General features: G+C 37.1%; 1 protein-coding gene across 26 annotated transcripts in view; it reads left to right on the top strand.

Annotated features, from left to right (window-relative positions):
- The window catches only part of LOC138715576 (uncharacterized), a 135,578-nt gene that overhangs the window by 90,327 nt on the left and 24,080 nt on the right, over positions 1–21,171 (top strand). Inside the window, exon 13 of one of the 26 annotated variants that reach the window (XM_069848641.1) lies at positions 2,400–5,729. The exons of the other annotated variants lie outside the window; for them this stretch is intronic. The gene's annotated coding sequence lies outside the window, so the exon portion shown is untranslated. Of the gene's footprint in view, positions 1–2,399; positions 5,730–21,171 lie in introns of those variants that run through there. 26 annotated transcript variants of the gene reach the window in all.

Genomic DNA, 21,171 nt, shown 5'->3' with positions numbered 1-21,171 from the left:
CAAGTCTTCAACAGAAATCAGAGTGAAAAGTAGTCCATGTGCTTGTGTAATACTCATACATGTTTTCCATCTATTAGGAATATTCACAATTTGTCATATCTTCAAATGATTCTTCGAACATTCTATAATATTCTGCGAATTTGTCTGGATGCTGTGCTAACTCTACCAATAAAACACTACAAGAACCATGATTTTCAACGTTTTGAATAAATGAATAAAAAACCTATGCTTTCATCTTCGCATTCTTATTATTGAAAATAGCAGAAGATCTCCATCTGATGACTCCGTACTGAATGACTCATTACATCAAATAACATGGCGTTATGTGTCATGCTCCATGTGCCATGCATCATGTTTCTTGCATCATCCGGTGTGTAAAATGCACTTGCGAATCTAGCTACTTGGCGCATCTAGGCAGAGAAAAATATTTCTGCCCCTTATTTCGCCCTATATGCGTAATTTGGATCAATAATTGATTCCGCATTATTATTACTGTTTCCAATATCAGAAACGCCTGACTCAGATAAACCACACACTGCACTATTTTCGATAACTACTGTTCATCACATTATTACACTCTGATGTATCTGGACTCGAACTGGAACAAGCTGGCTATGTTTGTTTTTTAAATAACACATTTTTGCACTTTTTCCCACAATTTCCTCTCTTTTTATTGCCTTGTATTTTGCGAGTTTCCGGTATTGTTGTTTAGTCAACTGTCCAAAGACAGGTCTGGACCCCACAAGTGACATCATCAAGGCATCACTCATAAGGCAACTAGGCCAGGAGATAATGGGGTAGGGTGACCAGTTCCTTTCCACCTCCATTGCATACAACGCTAACTAGCTACATATTATTTACTTACTTACTTACAAATGGCTTTTAAGGAACCCGAAGGTTCATTGCCGCCCTCACATAAGCCCGCCATCGGTCCCTATCCTGTGCAAGATTAATCCAGTCTCTATCATCATACCCCACCTCCCTCAAATCCATTTTAATATTATCCTCCCATCTATGTCTCGGCTTCCCTAAAGATCTTTTTCCCTCCGGCCTTCCAACTAACACTCTATAATAGGGATTCGTAACAAGCTGTTTTTTACGGTGATGGGTTGTTAGCCCTTCGCTACATATTACACTAAAGAGATTTTAGATGCAGTTCTTCCTCTGACACATATCGTCAAATGAGATGTACTGTCTGGTAATAGATTTACATATCACCCATAACCTCAATCAGAGGTGTTTCCGGTATTGAGAACCACTGAGATTTTTCCGACTGTCACTCATTATAATGAATATTAAAATATAAATCTCCTAGGTACAAAACAACTGCACTCTTTACCGTTTCAAATTAAACTGAACTCCCAAGCGTCCGGCTGATACAATGACTGGTGGTATTTTCTTTGAATTTAAGTCTGAATGAGGATTGCTGAGTGTTGATACTGGCTACTCTTATGACAGAGCGGCGGCTCTCATCATTTCATTACAAAGCTTATGATTGCGAGCAACGAGATTTGCCTTCCTAACATATCATAATATAATACCATAAGTTCTTTAATGTTATTATGTGACACTCTCACAGTGAGAGGGCATAACACTTTTTCTGTGCGTTTTCTGACCATTAGTTAATGGAGAAAATGGTGTTAAAAGATAGAGAGAAAGACTCTGCGCTACACTACTACATTTCCAGAAAACTTTAATTTTTCTCTCTGAGTTAAGAACACGTCTGCTTTTCATGTGGTTCTAAAAATGGGTATATTTCCTGCTTTTGTTGTGTTTATTTAATTTGTGGGATAACGCAATAGTGTGTTTGTGTATTACGCAATTCCACACCACTCTGGCATCTGCCGAGTGCACAGGTAATGTGTCAGAAGTCTACAGATAGGTGTTCTAATTTTCTACCAATATATAAAAGGTTAAGTAACACCATAAAACACTATTTTTAAAAATGAAGAAAGCCTGAAAATTCATATCCACATCTTGCCAATTGGACGTACTTGATGCTAGAAAAATTTGAGTTTTAATTGAGTGTAATCAGTGCAGTGCTTGACAAGGTCAGGAGAATTGAAGGAACTCTCTTAATATGGTAACAGGCATTGTGATGGATGAACATTACAGTACGATGTTCAGAACGATGTATACGGTAAACTGTAGAAAGAACTGTTTATAATAGCATGTTGGACTTTGCTCTGTGTTATGGATGAACATTGCTACATCTTTTAGCTATTAATTTCCCGAAGATCGGCATTCATTCTCTTCATGTTGCCTTGCTGCAGATGCCATCAAACTTTCAAATATGCCATATTGAGTCTCTATTCCTTGATTCTTCGCTTTTTAGAAATGTAGGGTGGATATAAGGCGTATTGTGTTTATTATTGTTGTTCTTTCTGTTTCTTTTTTAGAAGCAATGGAAACCAGGAAAGTTCGATGGGTCCACTCTGTATTATTCTATCTGTGGCATTTGAAGAGTCAACTTAAAAAAAAAACTTTTATTCATTTGGAACAACTGGATAATGCATACCATACAGTAGTGCCAAATATGCTCGCCATTGGGGCTCATGACAGGAAGAACTTGACTCTGAGATCAAACTGCGCATGCACAGACTTCTCTTGTAGTGTCAGCGTGATCCTTATCTGGATTTATTTTCGCGTGTACATTCCTAATCAAATGAAGTTCCCTTTGTACTCCAGTTACACATCTTGTATATACGAAGGTTAGGTTTGATTAGTTTAGGTTTTTATTAACTAAGTCCGCGCATGCGTAGTTTGATCTCACAGTCAAGTTCTTTCTGTCGTGAGCTGCATGTGTCATTAGTGACCAGGCCATACTAAGCCATGTGAAACAAAAGAGAATCGAAATGTTGCTAGTAAAATTGGTGATGATATTCTTTAATACTAGGTCCCTGCACTTTTAAATGCGAGATCTATGGAGTATAATGACGCCTTTTTTAATACACTAAAAGAAGATATCATAACACTTTAACACGGCGAAATTAATGAGAAATATGATGTGGTCCAGGGAATAGCGTTGAAATCAACAGCGTGTGTAATTGACATTCATACATTATCTCCTCGTCAAACCCCAGCCAACCTTATCACTGGCAAAGTGTGCAATTAACACTATTGTACTTATCTCCTTATCTAACCTTGTTGCTAAAGTCTATTTTATATCATGGAGTGCAGTTTGGTGGCTCCTTTGAACACCCACTTACAGATTTATGACTTTCTACACAAACACCTCTGACCAGTCCATCGTCCCAACATTGTACAGTTGCCACAATCTTGGCGACCTTCGAAATGAGAGGATTAGTGGCCGTCATCCTCATCTGGACACCACGTATTTGAAAAAAAAACAACGTAATATCACGAGCTGACCGCTCAATGAATACTACAGAATACACTCTCAATTATACTTTCATGCTAACTGACGGGATTCTTGGAATTCAGAAAATCTTTGGCAACTCTGCCTCCACGTGGATTTGTCAGGATCCTGTCAATTCTTCTGAACGAGGGTTGTGATTGGTTACTAACAGGCAAAGACAAAATTTTCGTCACAGTAAGAACACATTTATGACAGCCAACTAGTAGGGGGCAGAAGAAGGTCTGTCGGCAAAGTCCTTTCTATGACACTGCACTCCATGGACTATAATAGTAAAGCTATCTCTCAGTAATGTTGAGAATGAGGGAGCGAACGAGAAAAAAATAAATTTCTCCTGGTAATGACGTCATGCCCTTATGTTGGCAAGCTGCGGTACCTAATTCTCCAGTTTAGTGATTTATTTTTTTCTGTGGTGCTTTAAAATTATTCAATCAGTTATTTGAGAAACTACACATGTTCCTTTCTGCTAGTTTTGAGAAAAGTGTAAAAAACTGTCAGCTATATATGATTTCCAATATTCTTGACATTCTTAAGAAACTTACCTTGTAATATGAAGGCGCAATGGGGCCCAAAATGTCCAGTGCATGTCTGATTTCTCAAATAAAATATTAGTAGCAAAAATTCGGTATATTTTGCTTTAAGTACAATACAGTGTTGTTAAATTACATTTTTATGTCATGATTGAATTATATATTTTAAATTTTCCTTTACAATGCAAAAATGAAAGACAAAATTCTATACTTTTTGTAGCTACAAACATTCATATATTATTAAAGGTCTTCAGATGCTGTAAAAGATTTTGATGTCATCCTCATTGGGAAAATACTTTGTAACTTTTTCACATCATCTCCAACACAACATTATATTTTACATTAGGATATGAATAATTTTGCAACCAGCATACAGTACATGTGCTTACTTTTGTCATTATCCCAGTGAATGTACGCATGTTACTTTAATTTACATTATGTTATCTCAAAACCCGAAATCCATCAAAACCAGTTTCAAATAGGCCTAGTAAAGACTAGTTTAAGCAAACAAAGGCATAAACAAAAAGCGTATATGCAAAGCGAGTTTTCGTAAGGTATAGCCCAGCTCTGGGCACAACAGGGAAGTGAAACGGAACTCTGAAACCCCCACCCATGTCTTTTTCGCTTACACTGCCTTATAAACAAACACACAGTAGGTGCTATGCATCAGTGATGGATTGCAGGTAACCAGCGAGAGCTGAAAGTTTGTAAAAACTATGATGCCTGCCTTATACAATCTGTCACTGAGCAATGCTTTTCTTCCTGTCTACTCGTCTCAGCTGGGGAAGGTGGAGTGGGGAGTTAAGGGGAAATCTGCAATGACTCGATTGAGTTACTAGTGCCCAGGCCTGGTCTAGCCTAAACAAACCAAACCGAACCTGTCACTGATTCTAGACCTTACGAAAACTCGCTTTATATCTATGTACATTTGTTTAAGCAGGTCTGCCAAGTTAGCTCTGTGGCAGCACGTCTGCCTCCAGACTAGCCGGTGGGTTCGATTCCCAGTGGAATCAGAGATTTTCATGTAAAATTTGTGGTGGTGCAAAACTTCTAACCACTAAATTCTGCACCAATATGCCTGGGTTAAATCCCAACTCTCTGCAGTGGATATGAAGAGAAGGCATATGTCACTGTTGATAGTGATTAGACCATTGGATGAGGACGTTAAGCCTGGTGGCCCCCTTGTTGCTATTCGACAGGAGTAGGCTATGTGCCGGCACCATATTTCCCCTTCTCCCTTCCTCTTCATTATCATCCTCACTCATTCCCTACATTACACATACACTCACCCTAGTACACGACATAACTCTTCACATGATACACATCATGTACAGCGTGGTCCGCCGAAGTGGTGTACAATTAAAAATGGATCATAGTCCTGCCATCTATCCGAAATATGCGGAATCTGAATCATGCAAGTGCACAGTGGGCCAGACTGAATAAAAAATGGGACAAAATTGAAAAAATGAACTTTTTTTTACAATACTTTTGACAGTGTATACTCATAGTAGGGATCCTGGTGAGCACTGAACTCATGATGCATCATCGATAACATGTTTTAACAGCTGTGGCTACAGCCTTGAAATAGAGCTATTGTAACCAGGCGATAGCGCACCAGTCAGTCCTAGGCCGTGCGTTTGAGACAGTGGTGTGTGTTACATGGTCATATTCGTGAATAAAGAAATAACAATGGCTGATAATGTTAGAACAAAGGGTAGGTTTTATTAGGAATACATGTAATTTTGAATTGGTTTATATAGAGTGTAAATATTTGTGATAACTCGGAGGAATGCAATTTAAGCTAATATATTTTAGTTTTCTATATTTAAAGAGGGTTATAAAGTGTGTGTCACTCGATGTTACGAAAACTTTTGTGTCTATGGTTTAAACAGATCCTATAGATTGCAGAAAAGTCGTATTCAGCTGCAGCTACTGCACTTTTCTGATTAATGTGCGAAAATTCAGATACCTACGTACAGTATTATTCATTACTATTCCAGATGACTGCTGTTTTTTACATCGTGAAATCATGGAAGCCTTGCTACAAAATAATAATGATAAGACAGCTGTTCATGAGTTTGTTATTTCCTAATCAGGATTACATGAAAATTGTCAACAAGATTTTTCTTCAGAACTAAAGAAAAAAAAATTCATTCTGCAGTAATTTGAATAAAAGGTAGCAGTATTGCTGCAGAAAGAAAAATAAATAGGAAGAAAAATATGGCAGTTCATTGGATCAAGAATTTAACCTGCCCCATGTAATAAATTTCATGTTGAACATGTGGCTGGATGTTCATAGTTGTATAGTCATTCTCGTCATCCAAGAAAATTGTTCTCTGAATCACCTAAGACCAAGAGGAGGAAAACTGACCATCTCAGAGAAGCTGCTGATCCTGCTGCGCTTGTTCTTGCTACTCAGATAAGTATGAAGGCTTCTGGTAAAGAGAAGCAGCTAAACTAATGGAAAATGCTGTAAGTACACCAACCCATGTGGCAAAAATTCCAACGAGCATATAACGAGCATAGTGGTTCCTGCAAAAAATGTTGCAAAATATAGTGGTGATGACGTTTTAGCCCTGATAATGGATACGAAATTATTTAAGTACCAGTACACTTTATTGAGACTACAAGAAAAATGTAGAAATGTAAATTTATATCCAGCGTACAATGAAGTTCGAGAAGCAAAGCTGCATTGCTATCCATGTGATATTACTCTGACAGAAATAAGTGAAGAAGTGAAGTTACAGAGTCTGTTAGATCATACAGCCAGACGAATTTATGAAAAGGAGAAAGGAAGAAATTCAGAGTCGGTTTCCAAATGAGGTGGGACTTCTTGTGGACAAACCTAGACCAGGAGGGAGTGGAACCTGAAACAACGGGAATACTCCTACAAGATTCTTCTCAAATCCCGAATTAACATATTCATCACTGGGATAGACAAAGACTTAATTATACGTTTTGCAGTTGTTCTTCGAGTAATTTCTAACGGAAGATATATTAAAATTGATTCTTTGGATCAATATACGCTAGAAAATGCAAAATTGTTCATTCAGAAGTATCCCTAGTTTAACCTCCCAGCTAGTGTACACAAAATTCTCATCCATGGGTCTCAGATTATTAACTCAGCTCTGCTTCCAATTTCACAGTTATCTGAGGAGGTTCAGGAGGCTCACAATAAAGATATCAAAATATATCGAGAGCCCCACACAAGGAAAAGTTCTCGTAAAAATACAATGACAGATTTAGTCAACAACCTTCTCATATCTTCTGATCCTCTCATTTCAAATATCAAGAAAGTCACATAAAAATACAAAACTTCCTTGTGGAAGGAAGGATTACAGCTATTGACAGACTCTAGTGAGGAAGAAGAAGAAAGTGCCATTCATGAAGAAAATGTCAGTAATGAAAATGTAATGATGAGGAATCAGATATTGAATAAAAAACTATTATGTTGCGAAAGTGCTTTTAACTAAAAGAAAAAGCGAAAACTATTGAATAACTATTGATTTTATGCATCCAAGAAAACAATAGAGACATAAAATAATTTTGTCCCATTTTGAGTCGATTCTGGCCCACTGTGAAGTGAAGTGAATAGGCATTAGATACACGCACACATTTAAGCTAGTTTTTACTAGATGAAACTGGTTTTGACGGATTTCGGGTTTTAACAGTATTACCGGTAACATATACCAGTACATTTTCAAATTAACATACACATACAGCCTACACAGCATAGATTTACCTCTAATAAATAAGGTTTCTTTGCAGGTAGATGAATGAAAGTTATTTAGAATCATATATTCATTTCCTGCTGCCTCTAACTTTTTGCTTTCATTGCCAGACTCTTTCAACCTTCCCTTCTTAATGACTGGTTCAGGAATTTGAAACAATGTATTATACGCAACTACCTAGTTATACTCGCTAAGCTATAACACCAAATACAGCAGACCAGCTGTTACAATATGTTGAAGGAGGGCAATGCACATGAAAATCATTGCTACTTGACACATTTGAAAGGAAACTGGCGTGGTTAACTGGGTTGTGACGTCATTGAAGCCATTTGATGCTCATACATCACTTCTACTTGAGATACGCTACTAGTTAGACGTGTGCAAGTGGTTCTATATTTTTATGTAATAGTTTGTAGTAGAGAAGTGTCTAGATTCAGTGACAGTGTTTCAGTGTCTTTATTAAGCCTTTTTTTTTTCACGCTTTCATATTATTTATTCTTTGTTCGATAATCTAGAGCCCCTTCGGGGGTCTCTTACTACTCATACATGGAAAACATTCCGGTAATCATGGAGGAAGCTCTGCCCATTACATCATTTCCTATTGAGCAACAATCACTGACCAGTACCAAGCCCCTTTCATCACTTAGATCTAACGAAAACCAGGATATGTCTGATATAATGAAACCTCAGTTATCTTATCAATATATATTTTCAGATTCTGGACCCTTCTTTGTCACTATTAGAAGCAAGACTGCGAACATCAATACATTTATACATATTTTACTACCTGGAGGAAACAACTTTTTTATCATCTCTTCAAAAATATTTTCAACATCAATGGCAACCCGTCATATGTCCAGATGGAACAAACTTTTCCGTTCTTTGACAAAAAATACCGAGAATTCCAATTGCCAACTAAATTCATTGTCAGACTGTTTTCACACACATCTACCCCGCTCTTCCACAAACTCAAGCTTTTATCCGAAATAGCACAGGCTCAACTGGCAAACGGTTTCACTCAAAATATCCTGCTTTTAAAAATTTTTTGAGCTTACTTACTACAACCAAACATCTACAAAACCCCTATTTTTCTTCGCTACCTTATAGACCAGCAAGAAATAGACACCTCAATAGTTGACATATCTTTTACACCACAAACAACCCATTGTATCCCCCAAGAATGGGAGGAATATCTCAAAACTTTTTCTCCAGGTCCCGAAATCAAGCACATATACTTCACGGATGGATCTAAGAAACAGGAGCTTGTTGGAGCAGCCTATTACAATTCCAGTAACAATTACCTCAAGGGCATCCGACTGCACAATAACACATCACTCTTCAATGCTGAGATCCTGGCTATGTATACTGCTCTGAAGGACATTCAGAAATATAAATATTCGCAATCAATCATATGCACGGACAGTAAATGCACTTTACAAGCTTTACTTAAACCTTACTCAGATACCAAACAAAATATAAATATATATCATCTTTTTAAAATCACTTACTTACAAACAACTTAAAAATGGCTTTTAAGGAACCCGAAGGTTCATTGCCGCCCTCACATAAGCCCGCCATCGGTCCCTATCCTGTGCAAGATTAATCCAGTCTCTATCATCATACCCCACCTCCCTCAAATCCATTTTAATATTATCCTCCCATCTACGTCTCGGCCTCCCTAAAGGTCTTTTTCTCTCCAGCCTCCCAACTAACACTCTCTATGCATTTCTGGATTAGCCCATACGTTCTACATGCCCTGCCCATCTCAAACGTCTGGATTTTAAGTTCCTAATTATGTCAGGTGAAGAATACAATGCGTGCACTTCTGTGTTGTGTAACTTTCTCCATTCTCCTGTAACTTCATCCCGCTTAGCCCCAAATATTTTCCTAAGCACCTATTCTCAAACACCCTTAACCTATGTTCCTCTCTCAGAGTGAGAGTCCAAGTTTCACAGTCATACAGAACAACTGGTAATATAACTGTTTTATAAATTCTAACTTTCAGATTTTTGGACAGCAGACTGGATGATAAGAGCTTCTCAACTGAATAATAACACGCATTTCCCATATTTATTCTGCGTTTAATTTCCTCCTGAGTGTCATTTATATTTGTTACTGTTGCTCCAAGATATTTGAATTTTTCCACCTCTTCGAAGGATAAATCTCCAATTTTTATATTTCCATTTCGTACAATATTCTGGTCACGAGACATAATCATATACTTTGTCTTTTCGGGATTTACTTCCAAACCGATCGCTTTACTTGCTTCAAGTAAAATTTCCATGTTTTCCCTAACTGTTTGTGTATTTTCTCCAAACATATTCACGTCATCTGCATAGACAAGAAGCTGATGTAACCTGTTCAATTCCAAACCCTGCCTGTTATCCTGAACTTTTCTAATGGCATATTCTAGAGCGAAGTTAAAAAGTAAAAAATCACTTATTAATAAAATGAGATAATCACAAATGAGTTTGCAGTTTCTTCGGATACCCGGTCACAAAGGCATTAGAGGCAATGAGAAAGTCGACCAACTAGCACAACTAGCCACATCATTCCCAAATGCCGCAACCAATTTTCTGCTTACTCCACAAGATTTGGGACGCCATTTTTTATCTTATCCTATGGAAGGATGTCAAGAAGAGATCCATTATAAAGAGGAGGAGGATAAAATTCGAGTCATTAAAAACTTCACAACATCCTATTCAAAATTGCCTCGAAAAGCAATCGTCATGCACTGCCACCTGGTTATGGGAACTTTTGCAACTCCGCAATACCTTTTCAGCATTAAAAGACGTGCTAACAATTTATGTGAATGTGGTGAGATTGGGACCTTGAACCATATTTTTTTCGGATGCACATTTTTCCAAGCCAGCTAGTCAAAAATTATTATCAGAAATACATGACATACTACCTATTGAAGGCCCTTGGAGTATACATGATCTACTTAATCAACATTCCCACTCTATAACTAAATGTTTATTTAGATTTATCACTAGAACTAGGATGAAATGGTAACCAGTCGAATTGCCATTATTGCGTATACTACGTGACTAACAGAAATTTATATTAAAGTCTTCTTGACACAGCAGCTCAACTAGGTTGGCAACAGTGTCGGTTAACCAGATGTGAAGTGAAGTGATGCTCATAGCAAATACCAGTACTTACTAAGTTACGAATTTCACTTAGCACTCTTGTAGGGAAATGCAGAATATGAAATAACTTCATTCTACAATAAAATATGAATTGTACATAAGTGTTCGCATAGGCTTCCACGGCTGGTGTACATGGTGTGTGGATAAGCTTCAGGGCTTCTACCGTGTTGTAAGGAGAAGGAGAACCTACGACCTATCACCGCAAGTACTCCCCCCATCGAGACTACTATATATATACGAGCTCGCAGACTATTTCCTTATCCAACAACTGCTCTGAAGATGACCACAACACAGCAGTCGAAACGTCAGCCACCAACACCAAGACAACGCAGTAGAAGCCCTGAAGCTTATCCACACACCATGAATTGTAGTTCTTTGTTTACTTGTTTCCTTGTTTGTTTGTTTGTTTATTTATTTTTAATTTTGCTCTTTAGCCCTTTTGTAAGGTTAAGTAGGTACTCAATTAAAAGTGAGTTACCACAGTTTTTTTTTCCATAATGAAGGATGGATTCCTTAGCAAAATAATTTCGCGTGAATATCTTTATGAAATTGTCATAGGAAATGGAAATTTTGTGCTCACACTAAAATATGTTTAAAATGTGACAGCATCATGCATTATACAAGTTGGTATTTAAATAAAATTGAACTATCGCTTTATGACCAAAAGATGTTAAAGCGAGTATAAATAACAGCGAGGGGGGGGAAAAAATTGAACTTACAGTGTTTAATCCTTCTCGAGGCTTGTCCTTCCATAGAAACGGCAAAGTCTTGAATACAAATCGTGTATTCTGATATATTATATCGTCAGTTCCAATAAATGAAACTTTTGAAATAAATAATATGTAAAAACATGTATATAGGCCTACCAGTATTTAGATATGGTGGTAGTTTCCTTGTACCGGGTACTCGTTACATAGGTCATTTTTATGTTAACACAGTGGCTTCTTTCTGGAAAAAATTTTAATAGTTCGTTACTAGATGTGATTCTAGTCAGTTTGTAATATATTTTTGGTCCAGGGCAAATATACATCTTTTATGATTATACAACAATGGCTGACTTAACAGCTTATGCAGCGAGTACCGGATACTAGGAAATTTCCAATAAAACGTTACAACATTACTTACTTACTCGCTTTTAATAGTTTGTTACTAGATGTGATTCTAGTCAGTTTGTAATATATGGTCCAGGGCAAATATACATCTTTTATGATTATACAACAATGGCTGACTTAACAGCTTATGCAGCGAGTACCGGGTACTAGGGAATTTCCATAAAACGTTACATTACTTACTTACTTACTCGCTTTTAAGGAACCCAGAGGTTCATTACCGCCCTCACATAAGCCCGCCATTGGTCACTATCCTGAGCAAGATTAATCCATTCTCTATCATCATATCCCACCTCCCTCAAATCCATTTTAAAATTATCCTTCCATCTACGTCTCGGCCTTCCCAAAGGTCTTTTTCTCTCCAGCCTCCCAACTAACAATCTATATGCATTTCTGGATTCGCCCATACGTGCTACATGCCCTGCCCATCTCAAACGTCTGGATTTAATGTTCCTAATTATGTCACGTGAAGAATACAATGCGTGCAGTTCTGTGTTGTGTAACTTTCTCCATTCTCCTGTAACTTCATCCCTCTTAGCCCCAAATATTTTCCTAAGCACCTTATTCTCAAACACCCTTAACCTATGCTCCTCTCTCAAAGTGAGAGTCCAAGTTTCACAACCATACAGAACAACCGTAATATAACTGTTTTATAAATTCTAACTTTCAGATTTTTTGACAGCAGACTGGATGATAAAAGCTTCTCAACTGAATAATAACAGGCATTTCCCATATTTATTCTATGTTTAATTTCCTTCCGAGTATCATTTATATTTGTTACTGTTGCTCCAAGACATTTGAACTTCTCCACCTCTTCAAAAGATAAATTTCCAATTTTTATATTTCCATTCGTACAATATTCTCGTCACGAGACATAATCATATACTTTGTCTTTTCGGGATTTGCTTCCAAACCTATCCTTTACTTGCTTCCAGTAAAATTTCCGTGTTTTCCCTAATCATTTGTGGATTTTCTCCTAACATATTCACGTCATCCGCATAGACAAGCAGCTGATGTAACCCGTTCAATTGCAAACCCTCTCTGTTATCCTGGACTTTCCTAATGGCATACTCTAGAGCAGTAGTTCCCAAAGTGTGCTCCGCGGAGCCCTTGGGGCTCCGCAAGTGAGTCTCAGGGAATCCGACCGCGGCAGTTATGAAAATGACAAAAATTTCTGCTTTCATCTAGTCTCTAGTGCGAAAAACGTAAACTACTTCCATCAAGCGAAAAGTACTTTCCCAGAAAGTAGTTTGATATCTTCTTGCTAGATAGAAACAGCAATAATAGATCTACTAGAGTCATCAGCCATCAACCATTGCTCAATCAAAGGGGGATAATAACAGCCTTACTTTCGAAGAAGGTAGTCCGAATTCATTGGGATTGAGTTCAGAATATGCTGCACATGATCCTGCTTCAGAGTTTACGATGCCTAGTGTAGAGGTACCGAAAGGAAGCAAAATACTAAAATATTGTGATTCACATTTGGATATGGGATTCACTGATGGACGTCCACAGTGTGTGAAATGTAACAAAGTTTTGCCGAATAGTTCTATGTTACCTGCCAAGCTTAGACAGCATTTCGAAACTCATCCTGACTTCACAAATAAAACTGCAGATTGCTTCAAAAGAAAATGGGACGAACTCCATGCAGTTCAGATCTCGTGTAAAGACAAATAACTATAAAGCACTGGAAGCGTCGTACTTGGTTAGTCATGACCAGGGTCTTACTGGTAAACCTCGTACCCTTGCCGAAATTCTTATAAAACCATTCTTAGTGAAGGTAGTGGAGTGCATGGTGGACGAAAAACTACAAACTTGATCTCCAGCGTACCCTTATCAAATAACACTGTGCCTACTTGGATCCAGGATCTATCAAATGATGTTAAAAATACCATAATTTCCCGTGTCAGTCAAACGAAATTTTTGCTACAACTTGGTGACACCACGGACATTGCCGGATTAGCTGTGCTAATGACATTAGGCGGTACAAATTTTCAGGTTCTTTTCATGAAGATATTTTGTTTTGCAAGCCATTGCCATCCTCTACAAGCGGTACTGAATTTTTTTCCCTGATAGATGTCTTCATTGAAAACTCGACACCATGGTATTATTATGATGTACCGAAGTAGTACATCATAATAATATGATATGCGTAAGTAACCACTTATTGATTCAAGACGGCGCTGATCATGTCGGATCCCGGTCAATTAGTCACTCGTAATGAGTGCACCTCTGTACATAGTGCATTGGATATTATGCCACTGTCACATATTCTGTGACACAGTACATGAGGGTAGGCACCAAAGGTAAAACTGAGAGACAGAACTTAAACTGAGGGGATTCGATCTAGTATCGGAACTGGAATCCAGTGTGGCTTAGTGGATAAAGTGTCAGCACGTAGAGCTGAAAACCCGGGTTCGAGTCCTTGTGCTGAAGAGAATTTTCTTCTGTTCTATCCTCCTTCATCAATACCATGAGACAATTGCACAGATGAAGCAAAGACCATAGTAGGTCCTGTTGCTGGCACTGTTACAAGGATCAAGAAAGTTTTAAAAAACTGTACAAGTAGTCATTGTGTACTACACCGACACGCCCTCGTAACAAAAAAAAAAAAACAACATTATTAAAGCAAGTACTAGACAACGTCGCCTAAATTATCAACTTTGTTAAGGCACGACCTTTGCAGTGTAGGCTACTCAAAATTATGTATGAAGATATGGGAAGTACACACAAGTCATTGTTATTAGTTATTTATTACACACAGAGGTGTGGTGGTTGTTGCTTGATAAGCGTTATCTTCACTTTTGAATGATCAAAAGAGTTTGCTAGCAGATTATTTTAATGATTAGGAATGGTTGTGCAAATTATGTTACTTGGCACACATTTTTTAAAAAATTAACGAATTCAGCAATCCATACAAGGGGAACAGAAGACTATATTCAATGCTAATGACAAAATTGCCGCACTGAAGAAAAAAATAACGTTCTACATGGAAAGAGTCTAGAATAGGATGACATGTTTCTCATTGACTTCAAACTTTATGGAAGAAAATAACATAAAATGAATAACTCATTCATAGCAATAATAAAGAACACCATGATAATTTGCTTCAAAATATGAATTCATACTTTCCAAGGGACACTCAGGAAACGATTCGAAACAAATATGAGCGGATTGTAGATCCATTTTCAGTGAAATCAAAACCAGCAGCCCTCACTGCAGCAAGAATATGAGGTCCTTATAGACATGGTTTCGGACGGCCACTGTCAGGCATCATTTAAAAGCAAACCACTTCCCGAATTTTGGGCTGTTAGGGGAAGATCATTCCATATTAAGTTCAAAAGCTAAATTATTTGGATGCATAAGACGATATGCGTTTTCAACTGTGACACCAGACATTGACAAACTCTGTCGTAAGAAACAGGCACATTCTTCACATTAATTCAGGTATAAATGTAACATTTTCTAAATATCTTAACTACCGGTACTACTTATAATTATCATTTTATAGATTTAAATAATATTGTCTCCAGTTCGTTTTTACTATTGTTTCCTTTATATATATATATATATATATATATATATATATATATATACCTTATTATTCATACTTACATATATATATATATATATATATATCATGTGTATTATGCTTCATAGAACATATACAGACAGAACTAAACACCAAACATTTATTGGGGCTCCACGAGAAAATTTTGCTTCAAAAAGCGCTCTGTGGCTCAAAAAGTTTGGGAACCGCTGCTCTAGAGCAAAGTTAAAAAGTAAAGGTGATAGTGCATCTCCTTGCTTTAGCCCACAGTGAATTACGACATTAGTATCTAAATAAAACTATTACATTATGTTTTGTGCAATATTAAAATGCTTGATAATATCGTATTGTCAGTGTTCTTCCATCCTGTGTAATATGAAGTTACGACGTGTATCGTACAAAGTTTTATCCGCTTTGATAAAAAAAAATTTAATGTAAAGTTGAATATTGTCTAAATGTAAAATTTTTATGGCCAGCTATATACATTTGCTTTGTAGGTGATCGATTCATATAGAGGGCCATGTACAAGAAACATTTGAAGAATATTATTATTGTCGGTATTGTCACCATGACTATTTATAAATATAAGTGTCAATGGTATTGCATTAACAGCTGTACTGATTTATTAATTCCAACAAAATCGCGACAGAGGTATGAAGAGGGATATAAGAAGTTTGAAGAGTGGTGTAAAAAAAAAAGTAGAGAATATTTCTGAAAAGTTTATGCTGGAATATTTTTCAATGAAAAGTGAAAAGAAGAAATCAAGTTTTCTGTGGATTCATTATTCTATGCTGCGGTGTACGATATCACTGAAGAAAAACGTGGAAATTAGTAAGTAGACACAATAATTGTTAGCTTTTTAAAGGAAAAAAGTGAATTGTGAAAATGTTACCATTAATGTGTATAACAAATAAAAAGCTTACAAGGACAAGGATCCCGCTGATCCAAAGTTGCACTCGGGCATGGGTTCGATTCCAGCTTGTACTCATTACTGGTGGTTTTTTCCAAGGTTTTCTCCAACCATAAGGCGAATGCGAATGTCAGGTAATCTATGGCGAACCCTCGGCCTCATCTTGCCAAATACCATTATGCTATTACCAATACAATCGATGCCAAATATCCTAGTAGTTAATACAGGGTCCTTAAATAACTAACTAAAAAAATTGCAGAGAGCAATCAGAGTAGTATAATGAAGCATTAATGGTTGAAGTGTTGATAAAAATTTTTTAGTGGTGGTGGTAGCAGTATGTGTAAGAAAAGTAAATAGTTGGTGTACTATGGTTGATGTTTAAGAAAGTGCGAAGTTAATATAGTGCTAATAGTACCTCCCTCATGCCAATAACTCTGCTACAGAAAAGAATAATACAATTATGCTTTAATAAACTCTTGATTACCCTTCAGAACTGTTGAATTTAAAGTACGTGACTTCCATCAAATTTATAACAATGTATTATTGAATTTCGTACATAAAAACCGAAATATATTTAATTTATATTCACATAAATATAAAATCAAAAGATCAGAAAACATACCGAGGGTGCCAAAAAATGTACACACTCTTCAATAGCTCATAAGTAACTCACTTTTTAATATTTTTTTAAGTGTGACCGCTTAAAATAATGGCTGAAGTCAGACTAAACTTTGAGGAAAGAAAATTCATTCTAAAGTGCTACTGGAAGACTGAGAACATAAGTAAAGTGCAAAGACGGTTTAGAATGGAGTTTCAGCAGATTCACCAACGCGACTCACAATTGCTCATTTGCGAGATAAGTTTGAAGATGAAGAAACTGTTCACAATGTCCATAAGAACAATTCCGGAAGACCACGAACATCCACCAGCCCCACAAGAGAAAGAGAAGTCATCGAAAGGTTTCAGCAATCTCCTAGAAAATCTGTTCGGCAAGCGGCTTGTGAGACAGAACTTTCAAAATCGAGTGTCCATCGTGTTTTCAAGCGTGCTCAATGGAAAAGTTTTATTCCTAGATTAGTCCACGCTCTCTGAAGATGATCATGACCGGAGAATTGAATTTTGTGGGTGGTAACTTACCAAGCAAAATGTGCGTAGGACAATCAATTTCCATACAAGATTGTTTGGAGTGATGAGGCCACGTTTAAATTAAATGGCTCAATTAATCGTCACAATTGCACCTACTGGGTATCTAACAATTCTCATGTGACAGTGGAACACCATGTGAACTTACCACAGCGTGGTGTGGTTTGTCAGCATCTGGTTTAATTGGATCTTTCTTTTTTGGTGGTATCATGACTGGTGCAATTTACCTCAACTTGCTAAAGGAATCCGCCATGCCATGCATCGAAGAGACGTTTAGGAATGAAGAATGGTACTTCCAGTAGGATGGAGCATTTCCTCACTACCATGCGACGTGAGGGCCTATCTTAACGGCCACCTGCAGAACAGATGGATAGGATGAAGAGGTAGTACCGAGTACTCCCCTCGCTTACCGGATTAGACTCCGATGGATTTTTTTCTGTAGGGACATGTCAAGCATAATGTTTATAGCACAAAACCAGCTACAATCGATGAGTTGAGAGCAGCCATTGAAATAGAATGTGCCCAAATACCAATCGAAATGATTAGCAATGTTTTGGATTCCATCGGTCAGCGTTATCAGCTGTGCGAGGACCATAATGACCAACAATTTGAACACTTTCAATAAATGACTGGTTTCTACATTGGTTTACATTATTTTTAACTTTGAAACTTTTCTGTATCATAATAATTCTTAACGTTTTAGTCATTGAAAGAGTGTACCGGTATACATATTTTTGGCACCCTCTGTAACTTATATTGTGCTTAACAGAACCTAAATGTATCACAGCTGTAGTATATAATCATAGTAGCAACTTCGGTCCAAGGCTTTATAACATAATAACTTAATAGCTAAATTCCCAAATATACAATTTACTAATGCTCCTTATTTAAAAAAAAAAATCAATTAAAAATTCCTGTTTAGAGAGAAAATTTAAAGTTCAATTATTGTGATATGTGTTTTCTTCTTCTTTTTTCTTTTTCTTTTTTCACTTTTTACTCTGTTATTTAATAAACTATCTTAACATTATGTGGAATGCCCTCTGAGCACGAGTATGGAACTTACTCTTTCTGGGGATGTTAGAATGTTTTTATATAAAAAAAGCAATATGTATCTTTGTTCTACGAGGGCTATTCATAAAGTGGCCATTTATTTCTTACAAACCTGTGAATGACGTTACAGATTTGGGTTACAATACATTTGAAATTATACACTCTAATTTATTTTTCCACACAGTTATCAGTCACATTGAGACACTTGTCGTAGCATTTGACGAGCTTTGAAATTCCGCAATTGTAGAATTCGGCCAACCTACAACACTGGTTTTCAACTCTTCGTCATTGTCAAAGCGCTTCGAGCCAAGCCACGTTTTCATGTGCATGAAGAGATGGTAATCACTAGGCGTCAAATCTGGGCTATAGGGAGGGTGATCCAATACTTTCCAGTTGAACTCTTGCAGTTTGGTCACAGTATGACACGCTGTATGCAGCCGGGCGTTGTCATGCAGGAAAATCACCCCAGAGCTCAACATGCCACGATGTTTGTTTTGAATGGCCCTCTTCAAGTTTGTTAGTGTGTTACAGTAACACTCAGCGTTAATTGTGGCATTCCTCTCCAAGAAATCCACTAGAAAAATTCCTTTTCTGTCCCAGAAGACAGTTGCCATGAGTTGCCTCTGGAAAGTGTTTGACGACACTTTGTGAATTTTTTCGAGGAGTGAGTATGGCCCCACTGCATTCATTGAAGCTTTGTTTCTGCATTCACATACCATACCTAAGTCTCATCTCCTGTCACAATCTGATCGAGTAAAGCATCACCTTCTCTTTCGTAACGCTCAAGAAAGAACAGTGCTGCCGTCATCTGCTGAGCCTTTTGTTACTCAGAAAGGAGTTTAGGCACCCATCTGGCAGAAAGTGTCATGTAGCCCAAATCTTCGGTAATCACCTTGTACACAAGAGTACGACTAATCTGTGGAAGATTCTCACTAAGCTCTGACATGGTAAACCTGCGGTTTGCTCTAACCTTTTCGTCAACCAAACAAATCAGATCTGCATTCACGATACTCGGTCGACCACTTCTCTCTTCATCATGGACATTGGTTCGCCCATTTTTGAACATACGGCACCATTGTCTTACACCACCTTCACTCATTACGTCTGGCCTATAAACTTCACAAAATTGGCGATGAATTTCACTGGGTTTACAGTTTTTGGCCACAAGAAATCTTATTACAGAAAGTACCTCACACCTGGCGGGACTTGCGATTGCAGCACACATTTTAACAGGAACAAAGACACGACCTTGACTCTACCACTGCTTGACGCGTACTGCTTCAATGTACACTCCACCTCAAGAGCGGCGCCACTGTCTCTGTTGTTACGCACGCTATATGAAAACGGAAGTTACTTAATGAATAGCCCTCATAGCAGTAAAGTATTATTATTATAATATTGTTGTTTCAGTACATCTCTGCCACTTCTTATGAATGCCATAGTGTATTTTTGGTCTAGAGTAGGGTGACCAGATTTACAAAATAAAAAAACCAGACATTTATTAAAGTTGACATGAATCAACATTTTATCTAAACATTCATTATTACCCTACTTGTGTTTATATAATGTCAGTGAGCAATAAGGTCCAGTTTTATTTATTTTAAAGTAATAAATACTACACTGTTTACAATAACTAGGCTATAATAATTGTTGTTTTCTAATGCCAGGCGTTTGACAATAAAGTCATTTGACCTCTTGCACTCCAATATTTTTCAAAGATATTATCATGACCAGCCACTGAAGCACAGATTTTGAGGTATTCCGAATCCATTTCTTGGTTTGAGTTGCACAATGGGCAGTTAGGGGACTGATATATTCCAATTCTATGCAGGTGTTTGGCCAAACAATTATGGCCTGTTGCCAATCTAAATGCAGCTACAGACGATTTTCGTGGTAAATCGGGAATTAACTGTGGATTATGATACACAGAGTTCCATTTTTTCCCTTGGGTTTGTGTTATCAAATTTTATTTGTTGAAGTCTAAGTATGTAGATTTAATAAATCTTTTCACAGAGTAATACGTAGATTTAGTAACAGGTCTGTAAGTAGCAGTGCTGCCCTTCTTTGCTAATGCATCCGCAATCTCATTTCCCAGGATTCCACAATGGGATGGTATCCATTGGAATACAATTCTTTTATTGAGTGATATTAATTGAGAGAGCATTTTAGTTATTTCTGCTGTTTGAGATGAAGATGTGTGTTTAGAGACTATTGATAGAATAGCTGTTTTGGAGTCTGACAATATAACTGCATTCTTAAATGTATTGATGTGGCATAGAAGATTCCTGAGACTTTCACTTATTGCAGTGATTTCTCCATCAAAACTTGTTGTTTCATACCCAAGAGATCTATAAAGTGAGAAGAGTATGTAATAAAGTAGTATGGATACTTGGCTTAAGTCATTGTTGACATTTTTTTATGTGACAGCTAGTCTGAATTAAATAGGTTAACTTATCTGTTTAAAAATACTTCAGGTTAATTGGACCTTACAATCATATTCTTGTCACTGTATTCTGAATTGTTTCGTAACAAAATTTTTTGCCTCATATTACCTTTTAACCAGTGGTGATATTCAAGAAATTTAACACCAATTCACTCATGTGTACCTATGTTAAACATA

Source organism: Periplaneta americana, chromosome 15 (assembly GCF_040183065.1).
Source record: "Periplaneta americana isolate PAMFEO1 chromosome 15, P.americana_PAMFEO1_priV1, whole genome shotgun sequence".
Classification (NCBI taxonomy): domain Eukaryota; kingdom Metazoa; phylum Arthropoda; class Insecta; order Blattodea; family Blattidae; genus Periplaneta; species Periplaneta americana.
Note: the sequence above shows the minus strand (reverse complement) of the source record. Positions and strands in the feature narration are given on the sequence as shown.